This window comes from Tursiops truncatus, chromosome 8, assembly GCF_011762595.2.
Source record: "Tursiops truncatus isolate mTurTru1 chromosome 8, mTurTru1.mat.Y, whole genome shotgun sequence".
NCBI classification, from domain to species: Eukaryota; Metazoa; Chordata; class Mammalia; order Artiodactyla; family Delphinidae; genus Tursiops; species Tursiops truncatus.
Genome location: NC_047041.1, coordinates 90,065,907 through 90,081,183, shown reverse-complemented (window position 1 = coordinate 90,081,183; position 15,277 = coordinate 90,065,907).

Here is a 15,277-nt window from a genome sequence, read left to right as displayed (position 1 = left end):
TGTAATAACCCATATGGGAGTAGAATCTAAAAAAGAGTGGACATATGGATATGTATAACTGATTCACTTTGCTGTACAGCAGGAACTAACACATCGTTGTAAATCAACTATACTCCAATAAAATGAAATTAAAAAAAGAAAAAGAATAGCTTCCAGACTAGCAGCATCAGGATCACCTGGAAACTTGTTAGAAATGCAGATTCTTGGGCCTCACCCCAGACCCACTAAACCAAAAACACAGAATGGGTCCCAGAAACTTAGGTTTGAACAAGCCCTACACATGATTCTACTACACATAAAGTTTGAGCACTGCTGTTCTCTAGACTGTGAGCTCCCTGAAGGCAGGTGTCATGAGTGCCCCATCACCCCTCGGTTCCTGATGTCTAGTAGAGAGAGGGAATTGGTGAGTAAATGGAAGAATCTACTATGCAATAGCAGGAGCTGGAAACCTATTAACTGATAGCAGACAAATGTCTGCTGATACCTGTAAGATATATGATGGCAAGAAATAAAGATGAGCTAGTTTCGGACTTTCATGAATGTCAGTTCTACAGCTATACCAAAGAATAATGTAGGGTCTGCAATTTGTTATCAGATCCTTTTATTTGCTTGTAAATCTTGCCTTGAATTTATCATTTTAAGGAATGATTTGTATTAATATTAATACACAGACTAATCCTTAAGAACTAGTATTTGGCCTGACGTTAGACCTAAATCACAGCCAGTGAATTAACTCACGTTCCAATAGCATATCTGATCATGTAGAGATGGATTAACCTGGAGTCTGTCATACAGAGTGATGTAAGTCAGAAAGAGAAAAACAAATATCGTATATTAATGCATGTATGTGGAATCTAGAAAAATGGTACAGATGAACCTAATTCCAGGGCAGGAATAGAGACATAGACATAGAGAATGGACGTGTGGATACAGCAGGGGGAAGGGGAGGGTGGGATGAATTGGGAGGTTAGGTTTGACATAAATACACTACCATGTGTAAAATAGATAGCTAGCGGGAACCTGTGGTATAGCACAGGGAGCTCAGCTCTGCTCTGCGATGACCTAGATGGGTGGGATGGGCAGGGGGGAGGGAGGTCTAAGAGGGAGGGGATATATGCATACATATAGCTGATTCACTTCATTGTACAGCAGAAACTAACACAACATTGTAAAACAATTATACTCCAATAAAAATACAATAAAATAAAATTAATGTCATTTAGTGAATTGATATGAACAATTGAAGCCTTAGGTTAATACTTTCAAACTTTTTTTTGAAGAGTTGGATCCTTTTCTTTAAGTGCAATTTTACCCAGAAGCTCTGTATATCAGAGTTAAAACAGAATGGCTTTGCTTAGAGCAGGATGAGGATGTTGCTACCAGCCTCCCCTCTTGGCTGTAGTGGAGCCTGTGTGGTTGGCAGTTGGGAGTCTGGGGTCATTGCAGATGAAAGAAGTGTAGTTTAAAATATCTTGTACTAGGAAAACACTTTCTGACCTGTGCAGTTTCAAATGACATTTATGTAATGCTTTATACTCTGCAGAGCATTTTTGCTTTGAAATCAGTTTTAACTGTTGTTGATAACTGATGATGCATGTCAATTTTGACACTACTACGCCTACTTCTAGAAATCTGGATATCATAGACATTCCTAAAACTTTCCCTCCTCTGACCCTCACTGTCCAAATGGTAATGATAGATAGATAGATACACATACATACATATATGTGTGTGTGTGTGTGTGTGTGTGTGTGTATACATTTATACTTTTTCCTGGATTTTTAAATTCTCCAACAGCTAATGAAAACCTGTATCACCTGGCCATTTTCTTTCCTGTCTAATTCCTTAACTTCATCTGTGACAAACAAAAAGCAAATCCTGACTTAGGTAAGGAGAGACTTCATTTGAGAGGTTACTGAGAGGGGAAAATGGCTGTGGGACCAGGGAGAGGAGGGCCATTGCAATAGGGAGAATGCTCAGACGTGAGATCTGCAAACATCATAAAGTTAGGCAGAAAGAGGCTTTTCTTTTACAGGAAGGAGTAACAAGGCTATAAAGAAGTAGGTGTGGGAAAATGTGATGAATGAGATGAACAGGGAGTGGCCTGATCAGACTGTAAATCAGGGAATGTTTTGCCCAGAAGTGGCCCTACTCTTGGGTGCAGTTGTTAAATAAATGGTATGTGTTATCTCAGGCTTGAAAGTGGGCCAAATTCAGGGACCTCAGGGAAGAAGATAATCAAAGTTTGGTTAACAAACATTAAGCAAACTTGATTAATCAGTGAAGACAAAACAGTACAGCTAATCATTTATGAGGCAAAAACTGGGAATTTGAAAAGCCTGTCTGGCCTTATTATAGGTAAACAGGGGGACATCCTTGAATCTTATCTAAGTCATGTGGGGAAGGGTGTCTCCTTTTAAGAAGATGGCTCCTTTTAGGAAGGTGATTCCCAGAATACAGAAAGTGTGGGAGGTGGGATTTCTTAACAATCACTGTTTTCCAGGATCAGAGGGCTTAGATAAAATTTTACATCTTAATTACTCCTCATGAAGTGAGAATAATAAGTTTTTGCCATTTGATAGATGAAGAAGCTGAAGTTCAAAAGGATTAAACAATAGGCTTGACATCACAATGCAAATGTTTAAATCCAGATCTGGGGCTGGTTTCACTCTGCTGTAATGTCACAGAAAGCAGGGAGATAAGGGAGATGGACCATCTTATAAGATGGCCAAAAGACCATCTTCTAAACCTAGAACATGGAATTGCCCAGGTCAGAAAGCACTTTCCTAGAGCAAGGTAATTCAAACTATGCTTCCCTCGGTCCCAGTGCCCCACCCAAGCCTATGACACAGTCTCCAATACAGCCCAAGGGGAGGCTGCTAGCTGTATCCCACCCATTCCGAGCAGAGCAGCTTTGCTTTAACTGTCTGACATATAGAGGTTCTAAAGAGATCCAACTGCTTAAAACTTTTTTGAAAAGTATTAACTTAAGACTTCACTCTGACCCAGAACATTTCCTGGATTAACTTGAGGATTCTGCTGGCTAGATTCCTAGATTCTAGAAGTCTAATCGACTTGTTGGTGCTTTGATAACCTATTGATCAAAAACCCAGTATTCTAGGTCTACTTTCCTTTTCTCCTAAACTCAGACTTTTCTTCACTTGCCTATTTTTCTTCAATCTCCTCAATATTATTGCCATGTATGGCTCTCCATCTTTCCATCTTGGTCATAGCCAATTATATTGTATAGACCTCTCCCACCTGGATCTGCAAATTCTAGAATATTTGTCCCAGGGAACAAATGCCACACTTTTATTATGGATATGAGCAAGTGTATCATATAAGGAAAAGTACAGCCTAATTGATAAAATTTACATTGCTTGTAAGTACCTTGCCATAAATTAGTTCTACCTTTGTGACCATTTTCTAACTGGTTGTTATTCTTCACTTAAAAGGTAGAGTTGATTCCAGATACAAAATCTTGTTTATGTAGTTATTTTCTGCTTATTTTTAGAAATAGATTTTGAGTGCTCAATCAGATAAGAAAGTACCACTTTTGTATATGGTTTTTAACCATGTCTACTTTTTAGGAAGATAAATGTAGCTGTTCCAAACTCCTTCTTTAAAGCAAAATAAACAAACCAGTCCCAAATAGCTTCTGAACATAATCACAAGTAGAAGGATCTGTTTACATCCAACAGGGCTTTTAGGGGGAAGCAAAGTGTTCTCAAGATTTAGAAGCTGTCTTTAAAAATGTTCTTTGTTTTGTTTTAAAAGGAAGTTTAATTACAAAGAAAAGCTTGAGTCCTCCCTTGGGGTATAGTATTTTTATTATGATAATAATCTTTTCATGTAGTAATTCTTTCATAGATAAAGTATACTTGTGTTTGAACTTGTTGAAATGCTTATATCCCCAGTGGTTTTTCAGAATATCTATTTAAGGAGGAAGATTGATGCAATCATGAGAGCTGACATCTGGTACAATTGGATATTTACAGTTTAGCCTTCACAGAGGTCTTTTTCAAATGACTTGTAGAGATTGCCTTATACATATTTTGTTTACAGGAATAGCATGAGTCTCAGATATCATTTTCATGTCCTGTTTAACCTCTCTTTCAATATTCAGTATCAGATGCAGAACTATCCATTCCTTTATGGTATAAGTCCACCCAGCTATCAATGTATTCTTCCCCAAGGAGTGGGGGGTCAATGAACCACTCCTTCATGAAGAGATGAAGATAGGGGTCTTCCTCACCCGTCACCTGCTGCCACTTTAGACAGGAGGCATGGAGACTACACTTATACTCACCTGCAGTGTTTATATTGCCAAACACTCACAAATCTGTCCCACCACTAATCAGTGTCAAGGCCAATTGCAGCTCCTGGATCCAACCACCTCCAGACATTGAAACTTGCCTCTCCAACTGAAGGCATGCTTCTTTCAAAGGAACTGCTATCAGGTTCTACAGAGGTCAGCATAGGCTGGTCCCCAGCACATGGATCTGATTACTCCAAATACAAACTTGTAGTAATTCCCTTGGGTTCTTGGGAATTATGTAATTTCTCTCTAACATTGGAAACCATTTGTGGAGTTCAGCTCACAAAATATGGAACAAATAAGTAAATGAATGCATAAAATGGTAAAGCCCTTTTTAGAGGTCCAGTATAATAGCTTTGTTTGATAAGCTCTTTCACTTAAAACCGTCTTCCAGGTGGCATGCCCAGGGCAACTGAGAGAAAACGAGAACACTCGTTACCTGCAATAGCCTTTCTTACCTCCTACCTGAGTCCTAAAACCAGTTAGTTCCTCCCACTTATGAAAACAATTTTGCCATAATTTCTGCTACAAATTGATTGACAGAATTTTTTAGAATAAATTCCTCCTTGATATATTATAAAAATTTCCAGAATATGATATTTCACTCTTTTGGAGAAATGTTTGAAGGCTGGCAAAATGACAAACAAAACCATTGGTAGTTACCTAGTTTTTTTTATTTATCTTGTTTCTGCCACATGTTCTCATGAGTCAGTTTTCATCTGAACAGCTCTGATTGTATATTTTGGTTGTGGTTAATTTAAATCTAAAATGCTCACCCACCAGCACCCTCCCTTTTGTGTCATTAATGATGGGGGATATACCCCTTTCAGCTATTCCAGGACTCAGCTTATCCGCAGAATTTTCTGTGATGGTGAACAGAAAATGCTTTATAAGCATATGAATGATCAGGAATAAAATAGTTTTTGTGCCATGCTTGTTGTTACAAAAAATTGGCCATGTTATTTAAAATATTGCCATGTCCCCAAAATCCATGGTATTAGTATGATATTGGTATTGTCGTTCTCCTCATCCATCCTGGGTATATAAATTGTTAAAGAAGGGATTCAGTTTGTGATGGTCCCTCTAAAGAATACTTTATGACTGCTAATTAAAACCAGATATTTTGGGCTTCCCTGGTGGCGCAGTGGTTGAGAGTCTGCCTGCCGATGCAGGGGACACGGGTTTGTGCCCCGGTCCGGGAAGATCCCACATGCCGCGGAGTGGCTGGGCCCATGAGCCATGGCCGCTGGGCCTGCGTGTCCAGAGCCTTTGCTCCGCAACAGGAGAGACCACAACAGTGAGAGGCCCGCGTACCGCAAAAAAAAAAAAAAAAAAAATTTTCTTTAGATTGTGACACAAAATGAATCCAGCCATTGTCACCCTCACACTTAGACATCGGCTTGTGGTAGTGATTGTAGGGGGCAGGGCGGGTGTTGAAGCAGCAACACTTCCTCCTAGGCAATGAGTAAATGCAGATTTGTAATTAGATCCAGGAACTGAGATGAGTTGATAGCTGGGCTGTGGGGAAGAGGGAAGTATGGAAAAACAGGAACTGGAAAGGCATCATGGATCTAAAAAGAAATTGGCTGATGTGGGAGGAATTGAATCTGAAACCAGAAGCTAGGATAGAAAAGGACTCCAAGCCTGAGTAATGTCAATAGTTCTTCAAATTAGTCACATTTTCATTCAGCCTTCAAATTTGAGTAACTGTTGTTAGGAAAATATCAAAGCACAGGGCTGCAAATGTCCTACCTAACATCTTTCAGACGTGCCTCCTCACCCTATAGAGTGCAGTCCAGATCCTTGACACATCACGTAACGTGCCCTTTAGAACTTGTGTACTCCCTGCCCTTCTGGCTACTTTTCTGGTATTCCCCATCTCTTTTATTCATCATAGAATAAGTTGCAGTCCTGAAAATTGTAACCAGTTCCCTCACCTCTGATCCATTGCACATATTGTTTTCTTTGCCTGGACTACTCTAGAACACCCAACACCCACCGCTAGAAGTGTATTTTTAGTTCTTGGCATACAGACTAAGAAACCAGAAATCTTATTTATCTGTTTATTCTAGTTAGTTTCCCCCATTAGAATGGAACTTCACAAAAGTAGAAAAAGAGTCTGTGTTGTTCTTCATTGTATAGCCACTTCCTAGGATACCACCTGGCACATAAGCAGGCACTTTATAAGTATTTGTTGAATAAATGAATGGATGGGTGAATTGATAGGCTGACAGTTGGATAAATGGGTGGATGAACGGATAGACAGATGGGTGGGTGACTTGATGGGTGGAAGATATATACTCAATAAATCGTTATTTTTTTTATGTCACATAAACACTTAAAATTGCAGCTGTTGCAAAGGGCATGTATTCATGGTACCAGATCTAATTCTTCTGGATATCTGGTTGAGACTTTAGCCAGAATGTATCTTGACTTTTTATATTAAAACAGTTTCTATCTCTGGAGCTTTGAGAGGGACTGAATGTCTCTGAGTAATTGATATCTCTAATATCTGAGTATCATTATATTTCTCAATGAGTCATTGATTTATTGATTTTTATAATGAGATCATGTTATCCCTAACTCACCAACTTTCAACTAATGAGACATGTGTTACTGAAAGGAGTAGACTTAAGTGTCATGGTGTTTGTTGATTTTTTTGTCATTGTTTGGATGGAGGATTTTTCTTTTTACCCAACTGTTATGGGTTTTGTCCTCCAAACAGACATGTTGAAGCCCTAACCCCAAATCCCTCGGGATGTGACATTATTTCGGAATGGGGTCATTGCTCATGTAATTAGTTAAAATGAGGTCATACTGGAATAGGGTGGGTGCTTTACCCGATGACTGGTGACCTTGTAAGAGGAGGCAAGGAAGAACCCACCCTTAGAGGCGTCAGCATAGCCCTCCCAACACCTTGACTGTGAACTTCTAGCATCCAGAATTATGAGAAAATAAATTTATGTTGTTTTAAACCAGTCAGTTTGTGGTACTTTGTTATAGCAACCCTAAGAAATGAATACACCACCTTTTGAGACAAATTACTTTGGGACATTATTTGCAGTCCAAGGAGGAGACCCTAGGATGACTGCTAAGGTGGATACATTCAAGAGGAGCTCTAATTATTTCTTAAGCAAGTTAAGAAACTTTTAGCTGCATTGGAGGTGCTCTTGGTATTGGTCCATCATTTGCTTCCTTCCTGCCTAACTGTTCTCTGAGATCATTGGAAACCATCTTCCCTGCCCCCTACCATCTTCACCCCACCACACACCTCCAATGGTGAGCTGTGAACCTTGGAAAGATAATGTTGCAATGGATGAGGGAGCCCAGAGAGGAAACTATATTAATCAGGTGTCATCGAGATGGCCTTAATCTCTGAAAACCTTCACATCCTTTGTCCCAGGTCACATCTAAGAGAAGAAAGACCATGGTTTTTGCTCTCATGTGTGTTTAATACTCCTTTTTATCTCTCACTGACTCTGTAAGATTAAATAGCAGATATCTAAAAATTATTTTAGGCACCACCTACCTAAAGGGAAAAGATAGCATTTTATCTTCTGAGGAGGTACATTAAAATCACATATTTAGTTTTTCTCCTGTTGATCTAACCTTTGGATTAGCAGCTGAAAGTCAGGCACCTTTTACTTTAAAAATAAATCATTGATATTCTCATTTGTATTCTAGAAACAAACAATAGCGATTTGCACTATTCTTCTACCCACATTGTCCTTTTTGGTATCTGCTTATAGCTATTAATAGAGTTATTACTTAATAACGGAGATTAATTCAGTTTATGGAAATTGAGCGACTTTCTTTAAAAATAACAAGATACATTTTACTGCATTATGATCATAAAATTAAAACATGCTCTTTGTAGAAAATTTGAATAAAATAAACAATGAGGCAAACAAACCACCCACAATCATTCTACATATTTGTCTTTTAATTTCCACTATTTTTCCATTAAGGTTTAATAGCTGTGCTTAAACTGTAGTTTTAATTTACTGTCTTGCTTTTTTTCACTTGTCATTATAACAAATTTTTTTCCCATTACACAAGCATAATGCAAGCATCATCTTAAATGACTACATAATATTCCTTCATTAGGATATATTATAGTTTATGTATATTTTGCCCTGTTTCAGCAAATTCCTTTTAATAAAAACTTAAAACTTTTTAAAAGGTTAGAAATTACCCATTTCAAAGATATTCAAATGCAAATTAAGACATCTAATGAATGAACACCTATGTTCAAACTACATCCATTGGTTGGTGGTATTCTGTATAAGCTCTACCATTGTCCCTTTTTTCTCCAAGCCTCAGTATCCATAGAGAACTATCCTGGAGATATGATGATGATACACTCATTTTGCTTTCTTCATGCTAAACTCTGTGGAGGATACCAAGATAACTCAGTAACAACACCTGCATTCCAAGCACTTAGAACAAAATATACAAAATAATAACTATAATTAAAGGAGAAAAGATATCCTGCATTTGTACATATACAAATGTTATTGTAGTTTAATAGGGAAAATTTTTCTGGTAGGGGCATCTGGGAACTGAATATGGAAAGGCAGAGTCTGAGTTGGAACTTAAGATTAATTTGCTGAAGATACTTGTAAATTTGAGTGGGCTGAGTGGAGAGAGGACTGTGGGAAGGAAAGGTCAGAACTATTATTTTTAATGGAGACTAGCAAGTACAGAGTATCTCCGTTAACCAACTTCAAGTTGCGAATAACCAGTTCCCTCCCTGATTTTGGTAAGTTGTTATTTCTGATGCTCATGGCATATTGAATTCTAGGGCTACTAAGCCACTCTAGAGCACATTTCACTTATTTTTCTTTCTACAGACTGATTGTATGCTTAATATACTTGCTTTTGTTGCTAAAACTACTCATATCAGTGTTTCTTGTTATTTTAAATATATAGTAATTTAAAAGTATGTTAGCCAAAGAAATAAAGGTGCGAAAAGAAAGGTGGCATTTTTTTTGTGTGTGTGAATGCTAAGTTAATGTATTGAAAAAACACAACATAGATGAATCACTAAAAAATTACAGCAGAATTAGGAGTTGGAGAAGAGTCAAATGTAAAAGTTTGGAAGAAAATTTTAAAATATTAAAGGATCGTGCATTCAAATTGCTTCACAAGTATCTCTAAAAACTTATTTCATTCTAAGGAAACTAAAACTGGAAAAAGTATATGATTCATGCACTTGGTAAATCCATAGTGAAAAGAAGAAAAGGCCTATGATTTGCATGAAATGACTGGCAAACGAATGTAAATATATGCATTTTTAATAGATCAAAATGTTTAAAATTTTATGTATAATTTTTATTAACCTGCTTTTTAATATACTGCCCAATCAAAGATGAAAAGCAAATACACACTGAGTAAAGGAGTGATTAGGTCATGTAAGGATTTGGATTCTAGATTAAGATGTTGGAACTTTAGCTGGGGTATATGTGGAAGGTACTGGCTGATTTGGGGTGGAGCTGTGGCATGACCAGGAGCATCACCCTATGTGAAGAACAGTCTGGCAGGCCGTCTTGCTCAAGATGAATTGGAAGAGTCCGAGACTAGAGGCAGGGAGAATAGTAAAGACTTCTGTGAAATAGGACAAGTAAGGTGTAAATATGGCCTGAATTATAGGTAGTGAAAATGAGGATAAGAATTGATATTTTTCAGGTATAACACAGTATCTGGCCATTTGAGTAAATGTCGTGTCAATGAGATGATACCCAGACTTTAGGCTTGAAATATTAGATGGATGAAAGTGACAATAAGAACAATGGGAAACAGGAGGAGGAGAAGCACAAGTTTCATTTTGGATCTGATCAGCAGAGAGTTCCAGTTACATGCCCCATTCCTACATCCCAATCCAGGGCATTTCATCTCCCTTGGACAGCAGACAGCTGGAGACAACAATCCAGAGCTTGGTAATTGGGACTCATTTACAGAGAGGAGATAGTTGAAGCCATAAGAGGAAAGATACAGAAACAGTCTGAGCCAAGCGATCCCAGCCTCGCACAAGTAAATGCAGTTGAGAGGTTAAGTAGGAGTAATTAGTTAAGTATTATATAGAGAGGGAAAGGCCTATAATTTATGACAAATGAGTTGTTGTTGGTGACCTTAAAGAATCTGTTTAATATAATGGTGGGATGCTTCAAGGAGCCAAGGAAAAAGTCTTTGGGAGGGTCATGAAATAGAGTAAGTGAATGGGACTTCTAAGAAATTGGCCTTGAAAATGAAGAATTAAATAAAAGTACAATAGTCATTTGAGGAAGGGATCCTTTTAATAGTAAGAGAGGTCTTAGGAAAATGTTACATTGAAGAAGATAAAACTGCTAATGAAGAACTCATCTGAATTTTGACTTGAGAAAAATATTTTGTTTGTCAATTACAGTAAAACACATTTATGCACCAACTAAAATAGACTTCTTTAATGTCATGTGAATAACGGTAGTCCACTGGGAAAGTGTCTTTTCTAAAATAATATAAAGAGATTGAGCTAGGATTATCTAGAAATATCTGTATATGTATATTTAGGACAAAATTATAATATGAAAAGAAAAGTAGAAAGAGAAAAAACACATACTTTACCAGATTTTGGGAAGTGATATGGCCTAGAGCAGTGTGTTCCAAATCATTGAACATGTGCTATGCAGTTGGGACTCAGAACAGAAAAAAGTTTCATTTTAAATAATATTTAAATAATACTGGGGCACATAAGTACAGTGAAATTCCATTTTCAATTTCATTTCATTTCATTTCATCTGGATTATGTCAAGGAGAAAGGCCCAGTTTGGTGTTAATAGGTCTTCAACTTGCTAACCTCTTTTTACATTAAAAGAGAATGGGCAGCCACCTCAGAGTATATATGAATTAATGATATTTATCAAGAATTTAATCATTTGCTTTAATTAAATTAATTTTATAGTTATATTTTATGTAATGAATTATATTAGTTTTCCAATTATGTTAAGACATAAAGTCTCATTTAAAATAAGTTTAAGCTAAACAAGTGAGGTAATTAAATACATACTCAGTAAATAATAGTATAGATGATGGGGTTATAGCCTCACAGTAGTGAAAATGGTACCAAAAGACAGGGGCTTGGGAAACATTGTCTTAGAAAGAAGTTTTAATTTGGGAATTAGAAAACATTTGATCTGCCAATGGTTAATTTGTTGTTTTTTTGAAAAGTTTATGACCGTTCAGAGCTTTAGTGTCTGTGTTTGTCAATCAGAAATACTCATTAGGAAAGTGACAAGGTCACATGAACTAATCCATGATGAACTAATTGCACAATTTTCAGTAGTAGGTCTCTAAAATGCATTACATGTTTGTTTGCATTCCTGCTTGTCATGAAAGTTGTGATTTGCCCAAGAAAAACACATTCTAGGAGAGAATTTCATCTATTGACTTAACTATTGAGCTCTTAGTCTACGTGGCAGACACTGTCCTATCTTTTGAGAAATACCCAGATCTGTTCTCCTATAGCTTACAATCTTGTGTGAATAAAAATAAATTGCCAAGTATTGCTGATTCACTTTGTTATAAAGCAGAAACTAACACACCATTGTAAAGCAATTATACTCTAATAAAGATATTAAAAAAAACAATAAAATAAACTGCTAGTTCAATTCAGGTATTAAAACCTATAGATGGAGGTCTTAAGCAGATTCATCATATTACCAAGCTATATTATTTCATTTTGGCTGCTACACAAGTTTAGGACTGCCAAATGGAAAGAGATTTTTTTTTTTCCTTTTGGATGTATAAAACACTTTAAAGGTTCTTCACTTCCATGATAAGGTAATTATTCAATTCATATGATTGTTAAAATAATGAAATGAATATACGTGCAAAGCAATTGCTTGACATTAAAAAACACATTTTAGTTTCATCATCATCACAATACTTTGTGTTTTAGATAAAGATAGTGATCACCTAAAGCTAAAGTTGGAAAATCTCATTACTACTGGGTTAACTGATTATCTCTTGGTTTTAACAAATGAAGAGTATCTTCATGTCCAATCCATATTGGACAACATGGATTTTTTAAGGTCTTCCTCATGTGATTATATCTTAAATATTTTTATTCTAGGACTAAACCTGGACTTTTATCAATATATGTATAGAGGTTATCATCAGAAAAAAAATATCTGGTTTCTCTGGTTTTCACTTCAGATTCTAATGGCCAGAGCCTGGAGACAGATCACTTCAGTTACCCCCCAGGCGTACCTTTGACCACATCGGAGCGATTCTGGACTATAGTTGGAACTGTGTTACCATGGTTTATTTTCCCTGTGTCCTTGAGACAGTGGTTTATTTTCTCTGTGTCCCTGTATCCTGTGCAAATACCCTAATGGTCCCAATGTTGTGGCTGAAAATTCATATACAATAACTTCTCAGCCCTCAAACTAATAACTGCTTTCCAAAAAAAAGTTATCGTTTTACACACCTCATATGATCAGGTACCCTATCCCTCACCCAGCCCTGGGATTCTGACTCCCAACTCTCTGCAGTACTACTTAGCTTATTATTTTAAAGACACCATATATCTGTTTCCATCTGTTCTTTAAAAATCTATAGGAGTAAAGTCTACCCTGATTCGTGAAGAATAGGCTTGATACAAATATGTAGATAGTTTCCAGCTTCGATTTCCCAAATTCTTGAAAACTGCCAGGCTGAGTGAAAGGGTTAATGAATAGAGGGCACATTTTTTCTCTTGGATTTTTAACACAAATGACATTTTTATTCATAAATAATCACCACTGGGCTTCCCTGGTGGCGCAGTGGTTGAGAGTCTGCCTGCTGATGCTAGGGGACACGGTTTCGTGCCCCAGTCCGGGAAGAGCCCACATGCCGTGGAGCGGCTGGGCCCGTGAGCCATGGCCGCTGAGCCTGTGCGTCTGGAGCCTGTGCTCTGCAACGGGAGAGGCCACAACAGTGAGAGGCCCGCGTGCCGCCAAAAAAAAAAAAAAAGAAAAGTCAACACTAGAATAGAACAACTAGCATTGATGTTAATGACTAAACGTCTATGTTTACATTTGGTTAAGCTCATGGTGAATTAATAAATGTTGCAGAATGGAGAAAAGGCAGTTCTCTAGCCCACCGGCACTGTTGAATGAAGCATGTACAACAGAATTCTTTGGCATGTAGAACTTGGCCTATATGTTCTACTGAAAAGTATTTGATATAGGAAAGAAGTTTGGATTAGGGGGCAGAAGACAGAGTTCTAGGCATGTTGTCCTACTTACTAAGCATCGGAGTATCATAGGCCGATATCTCTAATGCCTCTGTTGCTTCATCTCTAAGTTGATGCTAATAATATCCACTATTTCTATCTAGATTATAAAGTGAAATAACATATATTAAAGCACTCTTTAAGAGGCAGCTTACCATTTTTGATAATTGTGTTCATCGCCATTATTATTATCTTGAACTCGTTTGAGGGTATAATTGTATCAATTCACCAAAAGAAGCCAGTAGGTTGTTTCTGTATACAACTGTGCATAACCTTAGGGATAGGCATTTAGATTTCAAAAATCAATTGCCTTACTATAGGAGAGAGAGGACACGCTGTGGCAGTAGTTCACATAAAAACGTTTATGGGGCATTGAGTTGATCTCAAGCTTAACACGAATCCACAGTGAGACGTGGCTGCAAATTTCTGGCATTATTAAGAAGAAAAGAGTTTGCATGGCATGGGAAGTTGCAGTCTCATTCTCTGCATTAATCCAACCACACCCAGAATACTCAGTGCAATTCCAAGCATGCATTTTAAAGAATTAGAGGGAAACTAGAGTGATTCCAGGTTGATAAAATTTGTGAGGAGGCCTAGAAAACATATCACATAGGAAAAATTTGAGTGAACTCAGGGAAGCTGAGAAAGAAGGAGTAAATTTATTCTGTCTTCTTCTGAAGCTAGAACCAGTGGTAGAATTAATAAAATACCACATTACATTTCATTATGAGAAAAGCATTTATAAAATATAGAGTTGCTTGAGAGCAAGAAAAGATGCCTCACTGGGTAGAGAATTTACTGTCTTTGGAGATACTTCAAGAGAAGTTGTATGACCTTCACAAACACCTATATCGTATGGGCATTTCCAGTTGTGTTGGAGTTTTCATCGAAGATCTTACAGATCTTCTGACAGTTCAGTGTATATAATAAGGCTATTGTACTCAAGATTGCTATAATACATTTAGTATATCCAAAACATCATTTTCTGAAACCCATGGCATCCCGATTTCAAGAGATGCTGCTCTATTCAAAATATAACCTACCGATAAAATACAATTGGAGAACCCCATCTTCTATAACTCATCTTAGAAAATGATGGCACACAGCAGTAGACTGAAAACTCTTCTAATGATAAAGATGCCTGTTAACTGTGTTTGGCCCAATTTTTCTTAACTTACTTGATCATGCAATTTTATTTATTCACTCATTCATCTATCTGTCTATCACTATCTATCTACCTACCTATCTGCATATAATCTCTTTGTACCAACTGTGGAACTAACAACTGGCTCAAGAAACCATATGGATATATGAACATTCTGGATAACTTTCTACAGAAATTATCCAAATCCCTTTTTAAAATGTATAAGATACATCTTATAAGTTGAAATTTGGAGCCATTGCTATTCTCAAACGTGAGGCAGTTTGCAGAATTCAGCTCAATTCATCTAGCTCCTGGGATGGGAGGAGATGAGATAAAACTGCGCACTTGAGTATCAACACTTCCCAGCATCATTCCAGCTATTAGCAATGACTACTAAACTTAAAATTGGACTTGATTCTCAACAGAACCAATAGACCCAATATAAATATTTTCCACCCTGCTATATATTGAAGTGTTGAACTGTTACCTTTTCAAAAACTGAAGTTCTGAATGAGTCTACAGAGTTTTCCAATATTTTCTTGATAGCTCACCTTGCTGTTTC